This window comes from Scomber japonicus, chromosome 15 (assembly GCF_027409825.1).
Source record: "Scomber japonicus isolate fScoJap1 chromosome 15, fScoJap1.pri, whole genome shotgun sequence".
Taxonomy (NCBI): domain Eukaryota; kingdom Metazoa; phylum Chordata; class Actinopteri; order Scombriformes; family Scombridae; genus Scomber; species Scomber japonicus.
The window spans coordinates 1,982,642-1,995,211 of NC_070592.1; the positions used below are offsets into that span (position 1 = coordinate 1,982,642).

Consider the following 12,570-nt stretch of genomic DNA (forward strand, 5'->3'; position numbering starts at 1 on the left):
ACTTCAACAGGAAGTTAGTGATTGATTAAATGTTGAATAACTGAATATTTAGTATCTTATTTTATGTTAATATGTTGATAATGTTTCAGATCAGAAGCTCTTTATCTGTTCATCTGTCAGCTGTCATTATATTTCATGTTGTGTCTGATATGAGGAGCTGACATGTTTATGCAGGAACTTTAAGGGCTTAAAATGTATTTAATGTTTTTATTAGTTTATAAAGAAACATGCTATGGATGAATCAAATATGATCAGAACTATTTGTCAGAAGGTCCAATAAACACTTCAGTTTCAAAGAATTTGAATTTTCTGGTGATTATTTGAAGATTAATTGATTATTAGACTTGTTATTGATTCATTTTCTGTCAATGGACTAATCGATTTACAAATATGAAACAAAAAACCTAAAATAAATATATAATTACTGAAAAAATGACCGTAACCCTTTATTGGATGAGTGACTATATTTGGTTGTCAAGGTAACTTCAAAATAGCCTCTCATGTCTCCCTGTGAGGTTGTAGAGAGACGAGTTTTTAGACTTTTTGGTAAATGTTTGACCCAAAAACCAAGCAAGGAAACTATATAAGGTAAATTCATTGACTCTGAATTAGCAACATAAAAAGTCACAAAAGCAAAAAAGTAAAAAAAGTCATGAAATATCCCCCAATAACTCTCTAAGTTTGGAATTAAACATTTCCAAGTATTTCAATAAATGCTCTATAAAGAGTTAATATTCACATTCTCATTGATTCCTGTGTTGATTGACTCACTATTATACTTTTTTATTTTCTTGTTTTATTTATTTTTATTTATGAATGATGCAATGACTGGTGAGCACTTTAAATTTCGTTGTACTGGTTACCATGACGATAAAGGATCTATTCTATTATTCTATTTACTAATCAATCAGATAACCCTTTAAGCTAAACTGAAGGAAGCTCTTCCACTAAGGGAGCCTGTCTGGGACAAAAAACTAAAATCTGCCTCAAAACCCAAAAAGTACCAAACTAGCAGCAGCAGATGGTGCGATGATGAAGATGATTACAAAGCAGAGCGATTAGCTGTGAACATTTCTGAACGTACATAAAAACACTGAGTCTGTAAACAAAGTCAAGATGCTCCTCAGGAAGACGGATGCAGCCAGATGTTCTTTCATCTGGACTCAAACTAAAACTGGAGAAAACTAAACGTGGAGAAGACGACGCTTCAGCTTCAGTTCTCCTGCAGATTTGGGTGGAGGAGTCTGTGTGGAGCTACACTATCGATCCAGATCAGGGATGTCCAACATGCGGCTCGTGGGTCAGAACCGGCCTGTCGAGGGGTCTTATCTGGCCCACTTTCCTGGCTCACTTTCCTTCCTGTCTTCTTTTACTTACTTACTTACTTACTTACTTCCTTCCTTCCATCCTCCCTCACTTTCTTACTTTCTTCCATTTCTCTTTCCTGTCTTCTTTTCCTTTCTTTGGTTTGTCTGTCCTTCCTTCCTTCCTTCTTATCTTCTTTTCCTTCCATCTTTCCTTTCTTCCTGCTTTCTTTTCTTCCATCTGTCCTCCCTCACTTTCTTACTTTCTTCCATCTTTCCTTCCTGTCTTCTTTTCCTTTCTTTGGTTCGTCTGTCCTTCCTTCCTTCCTTCCTGTCTTATTCTCCTTCCTCCTTTCTTTCTTTTCTTCCATCTGTCCTTCCTGTCTTCTTTTCCTTTGTTCATTCCTTCCATCCGTCCTTCCTTCCTTCCTTACGTTCGTCTGTCCTTCCTTCCTTCCTATCTTTTTAATGGTCCGGCCCACATGAGATCAGTTTGGGCTTTATGTGACCCTTGAATGAAAATGAGTTTGACCCTCGTGGTCCAGATCAGATGAACAGCTTCTCTTTCTCTCTCTCTCTCTCTCTCTCTTTCTCTCTCTCTCTCTCTCTCTCTCTCTCTCTCTCTCTCTCTCTCTCTCTCTCTCTCTCTCTCTCTCTGTGCCTGAACCTGATGATAACTCCGTCCCTGTAAACCTATAAAACAGCCTCAGATGTAAAAACCGGACCGTGTGTGACCCACCTTTGGCTCGGTGGTCTTCCTCTTTGGGACACTGTCCTCCTTCCCACCAGCGTCTCTTCAGGATCTCCAGCCGGTTGCTCTCCTGCAGCTGTAAGATCCCCAAAGTGATCTCGTCTCTGTACGGAGAGCCTGCAGAGGAAACAAGAGCAGAGTCACTCACTAGTTTGCTTTTATTGTTTAATGTGTTTATGCTTAAATGGTGTTTTCTGTATTATGTGAAGCACCTTGTAACTTCAGTTTGGAAAGGTGCAATAGAAATAAAATGTATTAATATTATTACTACTATCTAACTGTGAAATCTACAGAAGTTCAAGCCTCTAACAGAGTTGATGAGTGAAGTGATTTAGTTCCTGTTTGAGCGTTACAGTTTGCATCAACATGAAAAAAATATCTGATTCTTAACTAAAAAAGTCGAAGCTACAAATCTACACACATAAAAACTAGGACTCCCACAATGTGTTTCAGCAAGAAACATCAAATCAGGAAGCTTTAAGTTGCAGTACACATGTTCAGCCACTAGATGTCACTCTATAGCAAGGCTCAGTAGGAAGTGGGGGGTGGGAGGGATTCTTAAAGACACATGAGCTAAATCAACCAGTTTCAGTCAGAGGCTGAACTGAGCGGCTGCATAAAGGACCAGTAGAAGATAAATAAGGAGTTTTTAACTGGAAATCATATAAAGATATTCCAGTAGAGACACAGAATATTAATATAGAGCTGCAGATGTGAAGAATATGTTCCAGGATTTTCTCTGTAGGTCGCTTGTGTTGAAAGCATCTGTCCAGTTTATTGAGCTCTTGTATTAAGTGTGTTTTTTATTGAATGGTAGCTCAGCTGTTCACCTCTGCTTGGTTAAATGTGAACATGTGTTGAGCTGCACTAACAGGCACCACGTGGCGTTTGCCGCTCTGTGGGTTTTTATATTGATGTTTTTTCCTTCCTGGGAGCACATGTGCTGATGAACTGAGAGCGGCTGCATCTTTCACATAAATCAAACATGCACCTGAGCTCTGTGTTCATGTTCACACTGTTAAAAACTAAATATAGACCTCTGCCAACGGGGACATTGATTTTGGGGACTGTTTGTTATGTTGACGGTGACTCAGCAGCAGCAGCATGGTGTCGGCCGCCGACCCTGCACCTCTCCGAGAAATCACTAATAATTTGCAACAGCTTTGTTTTTGTGGCTTCAGTAAAAGCAACAGAACAGAAAGTGGAAAACAGCTCACATGTTTACGATATTTGTGTATCTTTGTTGATGTTGAGCTAACCGCAGCTCTTCCAGCCTCTTTCTGTTTTCTCGGTTCTGTTCTTATTAAATGACTCTAGCGTTGACTTCATACCCATCTCTTGCTATAACTGCTGGTGACAGTGCTCATAAACACATGTAAAAAGTTTGAGGGAACACGTGTCCTCATATTTGAGGTCATGTGACCAAGCAGCAGCACATCCACCACTGATATCACATTAAAAAACATAAAGTTACTGCACTGTGACGAAATGATCTCTACTCAAACCTCCACATACAGACTTTTTTGGAAGACTAACTCTCCTGTTGTCCTCAACTCAAGGAAGGAAGGAAGGAAGGAAGAAAGGAAGGAAGGAGGAAGGGAGGAAGAAAAGGAAAGGAGGAAGGGAGGAAGGAGGGAAAGAAATGAGGGAGGAAGGAAGGAAGGAAGGAAAGAAGGAAGGGTGGAAGGAAGGGAAGGAAGGAAGGAAGGAAGGAAGGATGGACGAAAGAAGGAAGGTACGAGGGAGGGAGGGAGGAAAGAAAGAAGGGAGAAAGGAAGGAAGAAAGGAAGGAAGGAAGGACAGACGAAAGAAGGAAGGAAGGAGGGAGGGAGGGAGGGAGGGCGGAAGGAAGGACAAAAGGAAGGAAGAAAGGAAGGAAGGAAAGAAGGAACGGGTTTAATTTGACCCGAGAGGACGATACAAAGGTTAAATTGGAAGGATACTTCTGCTGTGACTCTGATGCTAACGTCTCAGTCCGATGATGCAGTTTATTACTTAATGCAACATATTAATATAACATAATATATCGTCAAAGCTGGATTACTGAAGATCATGCACCCATGGGACTCTATAATTGGTCATTGGCCCATTGTGGCCTTCTAACCAATCCTCACTTGCCCTGCCAACAAAATGACCCATAAAACAACCAATCATGAAATAACTTTCATTTTATCCTGATTGGACAACGCTGATATCAGATGGAAACTTCTCACCTTCAGATTTTATTTCGGACACGCGATGTTTGTCACACAGTTGCTGAGTCCAAGACAAATTTCCCTAAGCAGGGACAATTTTCCATTATACAGTTCTAGCACTACTCGGCTCTACTCGGTTTTGGTACCAGGCACGTTGTTTTCCATTATTTCATGGGTTTGATTCTTGTGTCGGACTTCCAGTGACTCTCTGACCTATCAGAGGCCGGCAGTCTGATGACGCATTTAGTATCGGCTTGGCTCACTTGGAACCTCAGCAGAGCAGATACTAAAACAAAGCAGCAGATACCAGCTACTATCCCTGATGGAAACATAAAAAAAACGAGTAGTGGCAGAACTGTAATAGTGGAAAAGCCCTATTAGTTATTATCATTATTTACGTAGTGTCTCAGCCAGGCGGGGGGTTCTGGTCCTCTGAAATGAGGCCAACCAGGAAGTACCTTAGAGCTGCATTCTATCAAAAGGCCACCAGGGGGCGACCGTCTCTATACAAGTCAATGGAGAATTCACCAACTTCTCACTTGATTTCTAACCTCAGTAAACGTTTTCAAAATGTGTTTATGGTCTCAATCGCTAGTTTAAAGCCTTCTTCAATGCAGTATGATGTTCATTTGGGACATTTTGGCCTCCCTGATTTTATATGTGACGATAAAGCAGGGTATGCATTAGGGCGTGGCTACGTCCTGATTGACAGGTTGACTGACCAATGTCCTCGAGATCCAGCCCTCGTAACCATAGCAACCTCCCCACTCCGCCCACGGCCCCGCCTCATGCCCATATAAGTAGAATCCGTGTTTTTATTTTTCCCAGCATGCACCTGAAATTTTCAAGATGGCGCTGCCTAGATTAGAAACTATTGGCTTCCGAGCAGCAGTCCACAAACCAATGGGTGACGTCACGGATGTTATGTCCATTTCTTTTATACAGTCTGTGGTCTCAGCCCATGAACTTAGTTTCCCACAATCCTTCAGGTTTCACACCTACAGTCACTACTGGTTACTGGTTACTCACAACATCACCTTATCAGTAAAAGCTGAGCTCTCACTAGTTTGTGCTGCCAATCAGAATAAAAGAACAAAGACAGAAGAAACAAAGGAACTATAGCTCTGATCTGTCAGCGCTTCATGCCTTCATTTATAAAACTGATGATCAGATATTTGCTTAACTTTAAGAACAAGTTGATCCCAAGAAGCTGATGTTTTATCTCCACTTCAGGTTAATAAAGCAAATACTGACAGCAGCAATAAAGAAGGAGCATTAAAGAGAGAACATACATGTCAGGATACTAAAGTCGTCTGTAAAGAGTCGATTTATGATCCAGACTTTAATAAAGAGGCACTGAGTTATTGTTCCACACAGAAAGGTGCTGATTCAGCTCTATGCTAATGATTCAAGTTATACTGGACTGAATTATATTGATAGTTGTCTCTAATATTTTGTTCACTGCGTGGTGATAAATCAGATAATGTCCTCACTTCCTCACCGTGGCACTCGCTCATCTTCCTCTTTATTCCATTAAAAAGTGAGAGTGACTTTCAGTGAATGACAGACAGACAGACAGCAGGACCATCGTGTTCAAGGTAAGAGATAAAACCATGACACTTTTAGTGGTTAGATAGTCCATATTTCACAGATACGGGATGATTCATCTCTCACCTCATGACTTTCTTTTCTTCTTTTTTCTTTTCAACATAATTTATTGAACCTTTTTACTTTGGAAACAGAAGCCAAATATCTTTTTTTTTAATCAAGTTTTAAAATAAATGATGAGCTTAATATATATTTTTTTCTAAATGGATTAAAACTAATTCAGAAATGACTGCTTTTATTTCCCATTTCTCTCTTTTATTCCTTTAAAAAGTGTTTCTTTCTTACATTACTAAACACATTTCTCTCTTTTTCTTCATCTTCATCTTTTTTCATTTCACTCAAAAACTAAAAAATCAATCTCATGGTGTTCAGGTCAAAGTCACTGTGAGAAATCATCAGGAGAATATTAACATTAGCACAGCTGAGATCTGTCAGTCTGGACCAAAGTTAATGATATTTTAATGATGAGAGCCTGATGATGAAGAGGAGATGAAGAGGTTGGTGGTCTCACTTTTTACTTTCCTTTGAATTCCTCTCTTACTTTCACTTTTAATGTGTAACTGAAGCCTAAAGTGTCAGGTAGGAATAGAGAAGTCTCCTCCCCCAAGAGAACACAAACAAGAACAATCATTCCTATAAGTGCATTTTTTGTCCTTATATAATAATATTGTGCATTTCCACCTCTCTGAGCTTCACATTCATATTGCGCAATAAAATATTAACCCTGCATAAAACAAGGAGAGATGCATTACACCGAGTTTTAGCAAGTTTCTATTTTCCTCCCGTAGTCCCTGCACAGGTTGATAAATGATAGAATATATAATTAATTAAAATCAATTACAGAAGTCACAGTTAGGCCAAGTCCACACGTACTAAAACGATCTTTTCCCCCTCCGTTTCCCCTGGCAACGGATCCATCTCAACACGACTCAACACGCTACTTCATATTCCAGGCCTATAGGCGGCGCTGTTTCAGTTTCAGAAATTCACCAAAAATGGAGAGGAAGAGGCGGAGCATGCGCATGAAGCTTGAGCGCTGTGTAGAAATCGGCAGTAGAAGAAACCAAACTCAAGGAGAAGAAGAAGACGACGATGGCGGCTGTTGCAAAGAGGTGGGAGGCTAAGCTCGAGGGGTGTGGTGATGACATCATTGAAATGCAGGTATGCGTCTTCACCATCCAAACGAACACTCAAGGGCTGCGTTTGCGAATTTTTTCTGGCTCTTGTTTGTTCCTGCTCATTTCACTCTCTTAAAACAAAGAAGGAACTAGATATATCACACTATATATGTATAAATACCAACATGTGACAACCAACCCCAACGAGAAAGAGACAAACTACCAGCAAAGCTAACAACCACATGTTGAACCTATCGCTCTGTCTTCATACATTTTATTGGTAATGATATTTAATTATAAACTCATAGTGTGAAAGAAGAGAAACACTGAAGAGTTGATATTTATATTCACCTCTGAAGTAACATCTCACCTAAACCTACGTTTTACCAGCAGCGCCCTCTAGAGGCCGAGGTGTGATGAATGTAACGACCAACCGTGTGGTGTCTCCTATTCAAGGTTATTATTATAGTTTTGAAATTTTCTTTAGTTTTTATTTTTATGTAGTTTTTCAGTTTGCTTTTTTATTTCAGTTTAGTTTTAGTGAGTTCAACGAGTGATTTAGTAGTTTTAGTTTTTCAGGTATTAAGAGAAAGTCTTGACTTGTAGAAGCTGAAAAGGATGAAAGAATAAGTGACAATAAATATGATTTGTCAGGTCCTTTTTAATTTCATTCTTTAATCACGGCTGATTCAGGACAGGAAGTCACCGAAGGAGAAAACGAAATGACAACGAAAACGGAGCTGATTGTAGTTTTTATTTTAGTTTCAGTTAACTAAATTATTTTTTCATTGCTAGTTTTAGTTTTGGTTAACTATAATAACCCTGCTCCTAACATGAAGACTGTAGGTTTAAACTCCGTCATGTCTGTGTGATGTTTTTATTTAGAAACAAGAGCAACACGACTCTTATTATCAGTAATTTGATCTTTCTTAAAGACTTCTGGTAACATCTTGACTTATGTTAAATAGTCTTATCATCTTATCAGGTAAGAATCTCTTCCTGCTCTCACAGCAGTTGTTTGAAGCTCGTATGCAAAATGGTTTTATTTAAAGTTGATAGTGTATTAGTTCCCAGTGTGTATCAGAGAGAAACAGAGGTTGGAAGAGCAACTTTAAAGGAGCTCCACCACTAAATCCTGTTGGGTTATTTAGTTTAGTGAACATGTGATGAGGAGTCCTGCAGGATGTGGACTGTGTAATGAGGAGGAGACTCACTGGAGTTCATTCATTGTGCTGCTTGATGACTGACAGGCCGCTCTCCTGAACACTGCTCATCTTTTCACCCCCGCTGCTCCGTCTCCTCTCCTCACATCTGTTCCTCCCTCCTTCATTAAGTATGCTAATCTGTGCGCTAACACTTATCACCAGAAACAAATCTGAGGTGGCCGCCGCCGCGGCGAGGCGAGAGCAGAACGGAGCCAAACTGGAATCAGGACGGTTTTAATTTGCCAAGAACAGCAGCTGCACAAAGACTACGACCCGGTTCACTACTGAGACTCTGAGACCCGACACAGGAGGAGCTCAACCAAACACAACACAGCCCCGATACATTACAGGAGGTATAACCAGCAGAATAATCTTAATTAAACAGACTCCTGCCGTGTGTCTGGGTTCTCTGCTCTCACCCAGAGGCATGCCGATGCCGTAGCCTTTGGTGTCCAGCAGGCCTCCGATCTGCGTCAGGTTGCAGTTGAGGCTCCGGTAGTACTCGTTCATGGTGCTCTCCATCAGGAAGGCGTACTTGGAGTTGAGGACGCGGGCGATGCCTTCCTCCGTGCTCTTCACAAACACGCTGGGCTGTTTGGAGTACATGTAGTTCCACATCCGCTGGTACGTCTGGTACCGAGAGTTCTGCACACCAGACACAAGTTACAACACATTATAAACAGCTGATGGACTAACTAGTGATTCACTGTAATAAAAACTAAATGATAAAGAGAAATATAAGAGATAAAAGAGCCAATAAAGCAGCTAGAAACACATCATCTGTTCAGACCTGAAGGCACCAAGCTGCTTTTATTACTTTTACTTTTTACATGATTGTTCATTTAGACGTTTCTTACAGCAGCAGGTGGATAGTGACATTAGAAAGAATAAAGAATAATAAATAATAAGTAAACAAGCAATAAAGACAATAGTAGTAAACCATAGTAACATTATGTATAATTATAATATAAGTAATATTGGTGTTGAATGATAATATAAGTGAGTTTGATATCACACAGAACAAACATAATGAAACCAGCAAACACTGATATGTGTGTGTGTGTGTGTGTGTGTGTGTGTGTGTGTGTGTGTGTGTGTAAATGTCGATGATTTTAAATTGCTAATATATATTTTTTCCATCTTACATTATTGTTTTTTGTCTTTTTAACATGAATCACTTTGTGTATGTTATTATGTTGTAAACACTTTGAGCTGCAGTTATTGGATGAAATGTGCTTTACAAATAAAGTATATACATATATCATCATACCATCATCTTGCCTATGTAAAGCAGAGTAGTGTTATAAATACATCAGACTGAGATAACACCAGTTTTCTAAAGGTTTGTAGGCATGGGATGATAACCGTGTTCAAGGTTCACCACGATTTGAAAAAGCCACGATAACCAAAACCACCAAATGTTCTGTCATACTGTTCCTGAGGTATGAGCTGTTTCCTGTCTGGTCAAAGACAGGAAGTGCTGGTCCTTCCTTTCCTTTCCTTCCTTCTTCCTCCCTCCCATCCTTCCTTCTTTTCTTTCATCCTTCCTTTTCTTCCGTCCTTCCTCCCTTCCTTTTCTTCCTCCCTCCCTCCTTCCGTCCTTCCTTCTTTTCTTCCTTCCTTCCTTCTTTCCTTCCTTCCCTCCCTCCCTTCCTTCCGTCCTTCCTTCTTTCCTTCCTTCCCTCCCTCCCTTCCTTCCTTCCCTCCTTGACTCGAGGACAACAGGAGGACGAGCTTAATCTCTGTTTAGGAAAAGGAAGTGACCCTCACTTTTTAGTCTGATCAAAGACAGGAAGTGCTGGTCTAAGACAGGAAGTGCTGGTCTAAGACAGAAAGTGCTGGTCTAAGACAGAAAGTGCCGGTCAAAGACAGGAAGTGCTGGTCTAAGACAGGAAGTGGAAAGGTCAGAAACCCCTCATGTGGTGCAGCTGCAGCGTAGAGTATCACGACCCCTCACACTGTCATTACAGCTTATATTCAGGTTAAATGAACATGTCTGTCTTTATTTTTCTTCCTTTTAGTAACATGTTAGAGCTGGAATCACAATACCACCATAACGTGAAACCATGATATTTTTTCTTATGGTTATCATACCACCAGAATCTCATACCGGCCCATGCCTAGTTTGATGTTTTCTCTCACAGTTTACAGTTTTTTTTATTTTAATTTTAGTGAGATTACATCGTGGTCAGTCAAAGCTCAAATGATGGAAAACATGATGGAAATATGAGGTTTCTGTTAGTTTGATGTGTTGATGTGAGGAAGGTTACAGTCTCCTCCACATCATCATCACTGAACACATTATGATGATGATTTCAGCTCTAACATCATTTATTTAATATTTACACTTCACTGTTTTAGTGATATTTGAGGTGTACTGTTTCCACTCAGACATTAAACTTCTACATAATGCTGCATTTTTAATTAACCAACTTCCACACTGCTGCTTTTTATTCCCTCCTTCCTTCCTGCTCTCTCTTCTCCTGTCAATCCAACTGTTTTATTTGACATGTACAGTCTCACCATGAAGAAGGTCATGGTGGATCCTCCGTGGATCGTCCCGTACTGGATGTTGGTTTGGTCCGCGAGGTCGTCTGGAGACTCGATGGGAACCTCCATCCTCTGAACGGTCAGGAACGCTGCCAGGTTGGCCGTGTAGGACGAGATGATGATGAGAGTGAACGCCCACCTGGAGGGAGAGAGAGACAGAGAGAGAGAGAGGGAGGGAGAGGGAGAGAGAGAGAGAGAGACAGAGAGAGAGAGAGAGATGCAGAGAGAGAGAGAGAGAGAGAGAGAGAGAGAGAGAGAGAGAGGGAGAGAGAGGGAGAGAGAGGGAGAGAGAGAGAGAGAGAGAGACAGAGAGAGACAGAGAGAGAGACAGAGAGACAGCGAGAGAGAGAGAAAGAGAGAGAGAGAGAGAGACAGAGCGACAGAGAGAGAGAAAGAGATGCAGAGAGAGAGAGAGAGAGAGAGAGAGAGAGAGAGAGGAGAGAGAGAGAGAGAGAGAGAGAGAGAGAGTTGTTTAACCTTTATTTACCCTGCAGAAGTTTTCTTGTGAGTGCTGAGGCTGAGCAGCAGAGAGACAGATGGAGAGCTCTGCAGGATTTTGAGGTAAAAATCATCATCAACCTAAACATGAACTGTGGCAGGACGCCTCCGCTCTGCACAGGAAATGACACGGAAGTGATGAGCGAGGGAATTAGGGAGGAAGGAGAGACGGAGGCAAACAGAGAGAGGAGAGGAGAGGAGGTGAAGAAGTAACTGTAAATAAGGAGAGTTGTGAAGGTTACTGTGGAAATGTAATAGATTACTAGTTACTCTATTTAAAATGTAATAAATAATGTAACTATTTTAATGACTTCATCAAAGTAATGTAACTTATTATATTTGATATATACCTATACTCTATATAGCAGAAGTAGTGTTTCTTTAAAATGAGATAGCCTCTCTATAACACAAGAGAGGACTCACAGTCTAAATTCACTCAGGAGAAAAGCAGCTGGGCACAAAACACAAGACTAACTGTTAAGATTAAAAAGGTAACTAACACAATTTATTTATTTCATTAATCAGTTCTTTTTTTCTCTTTCTTATATTTTCTCAAAATAACAACATTTACCAAACATAACAATAACCCTACCACATGTATAGAAATAAATAAAATACAAAATAAATACCTTTTTCCCTTTTTTCTTTAGATATAATCTATAATCCACCTGTCGGGTGAGTATCTAATTATTGTTAATTATTCATTTAATTTAGTATTAAGTTTTATATTAAGTGCTAAATTTATTTCGGTATGATTAAAATGTCTGTGTTTGGTCTGTTACTAATTAGGTTATAATTTATAGCTATAATATTTATTCCTATTTTGATCTATTTTGGTCTCTACCCCACAGGTGGTTCATTCAATCCTATTCTTCCCTTTCTAATTCAACAAAATAAAATGTAACAAAATAATAATATCAATATCAAAAAACCCAGTTATCGATAAAAGACAAAGTTTCTACTGGTTCAGGGGTTGGCTCACCATAGACCTACTGTATTGTTCACTACCGGAACCAGCTGAGCTGAAGAATCTCTGTGCAGATGATGATGATGATGACGAGGACGAAGAGGATGATGATGAGGAGGGTGATGAGGATGATGAGGATGATGACGAGGACGAGGACCTGGCCTTGTAACCACAAAGCCCAAAAATAATAATAATAATCACTACACAGACCAAATACTTCTTTTTTTCAAAATCACTCTTGTTCTATATTTAAAAATAATTTGATTGAAATGTTAATAAACTAAACTAAATTAAACTTGCATTCTTCCTCATCATGTTTTCCCTTCTCTCTCTTTTCTTCCCTTTTCAATCATTAAGACATTAAAAATCAATAA

The 12,570-nt window shown here is 39.8% G+C and overlaps 1 pseudogene; it reads right to left on the reverse strand.

Annotated features, from left to right (window-relative positions):
* The window catches only part of LOC128374567 (glutamate receptor ionotropic, kainate 5-like), a 104,521-nt pseudogene that overhangs the window by 3,887 nt on the left and 88,064 nt on the right, over positions 1–12,570 (reverse strand).